Raw genomic sequence first — 1756 nt, forward strand, 5'->3', positions numbered from 1 at the left:
TTCTTTAAATGTCTGATAGAATTCTGCTGTAAATCCATCTGGTCCTGGGCTTTTTTTAGTCGGGAGGTTTTGTATTACTGTTTCAATTTCTTTTTGTGTTATGGGTCTGTTTAAGCTGTTACTCTCTTCTTGGTTTAGTTTTGGTGGTTCCCATGCCTTTAGATATCCATCCATTTCTTTTAGGTTTTCAAATTTTGTAGCATGTAGGGTTTTTGTTTGTTTGTTTGTTTATCTTTTTGAGACAGGTTCTCCCTGTAGCCCCAGCTGACCTGGAACTTACTATGTGGACCAGGCTAGTCTCAAACTCACAGAGATTGGCCTGCCTCTGCCTCCCAAGTGCTGGGATTAAAGGCGTGTGTCACTATGCCTGGCTATATATAGCTTTTTAAAGTATTAATTTAGAATGTTCTGTATCTTTCTGGTGTCTGTTGTGATGTTTCCCCTTTCATCTCTGATTGTCTTGATTTGGAGGTGCTCTTTCTTTCTTTTGGTTAACTGGGCTAGCGGTCTGTCAATCTTGTTTATCTTTTCAAAGAACCAGCTCTTGGAATTGTTGATTCTTTGTGTTGTTTTCTTTGTTTCGATCTTATTAATTTCTGCCCTGATTTTTGATATTTGTTCTTGTCTGCTGGGTTTGGGTTTCATTTGTTGTTGTTTTAAGTGTCTTGAGTTGCATTGTAAGTCATTTATTTGTGTTCTTTCTGATTTTTTAAAGTAGGCACTTAGAGCTATAAACTTCCCTCTAAAGACAGCTTTCAGCATGTCCCAGAGGTTTTGTTGTGTTGTATTGTCCTTTTCATTTAGTTCCAAGAATACTTTTATTTATTTCTTATATCATTCAGGAGTGTGTTGTTCAATCTCCCTGTGTTCATGTGGTGACTAGGGCTTCTTCCGGTGTTGATTGTAAGCTTTATTGCATTGTGGTCTGATAGAATGCATGGAATTATTTCAATCTTTTTGTGTTTGTTCAGGTTTGTTTTGTGCCCCAGTATATGGTTGATTTTGGGAAGTTTCCATGGGGCACTGAATAGAAAGTATGTCCTTTGGTGCTTGGGTGGAATACTCGGTAGATGTCTGTTAGGTCCGTTTGATATATGGTTTTGTTTAATTCAGATGTCTCTCTGTTAAGTCTCTGGCCTGTTGACCTATCTAATGGAGATAATGGGGTATTGAAGTCCCCTACTATTAATGAGTTGGGATTAATCCGGGTCTTAAAGTCCTGTAGTTGTTTTTATGAAGTTGGGTGCACAAGCGTTTGGTGAATATATGTTCATGATTATAATATCTTCATGGTTTATTGTTCTTTGATCAGAATGAAGTGGCCCTCTTCATCTCTTCTGATTAGTTTTAATTTGAAGTCTATTTTGTCAGATATTAGAATTGCAACCCCTGCTTGTTTCTTAGTGTCATTTGCTTGGAATATTCCTTTCCATCCTTTCTCCTTAAGGTAGTGCCTGTCCTTGAAGGTGAGATGGGTTCTTGCAGGCAGCAAAGAGATGGATTTTGTTTCTTAATCCATTCGCTCAGCCTGTGTCTTTTGACTGGGGAGTTCAGTCCATTGGTATTTAAAGTTATTAATGAAAGGTGTATTGATTCCTGTCATTTTGATTTCTGTTCCTAATCTTGGTGTAATTGTGTGTTTCCACAGTTATAACTTCATTGAATTTCTTTCCATAACCCCTTGTATGTAGTCGTTCCTTTCTTCAGCTCTTTGTATTGCTTCAAAAACTCTCTGAAGGGCTGGTTTTGTGGACAA

General features: G+C 37.7%; 1 protein-coding gene across 3 annotated transcripts in view; it reads left to right on the forward strand.

Moving 5' to 3' along the window:
- Blm (BLM RecQ like helicase) overlaps positions 1–1756 on the forward strand; it is a 113485-nt gene that overhangs the window by 9607 nt on the left and 102122 nt on the right. The gene's annotated exons all lie outside the window — the stretch shown is intronic.

The sequence above is a fragment of the Nannospalax galili genome, unplaced genomic scaffold (genome assembly GCF_000622305.1).
Source record: "Nannospalax galili isolate Female #2095 unplaced genomic scaffold, S.galili_v1.0 scaffold185, whole genome shotgun sequence".
In the NCBI taxonomy this organism is placed as follows: domain Eukaryota; kingdom Metazoa; phylum Chordata; class Mammalia; order Rodentia; family Spalacidae; genus Nannospalax; species Nannospalax galili.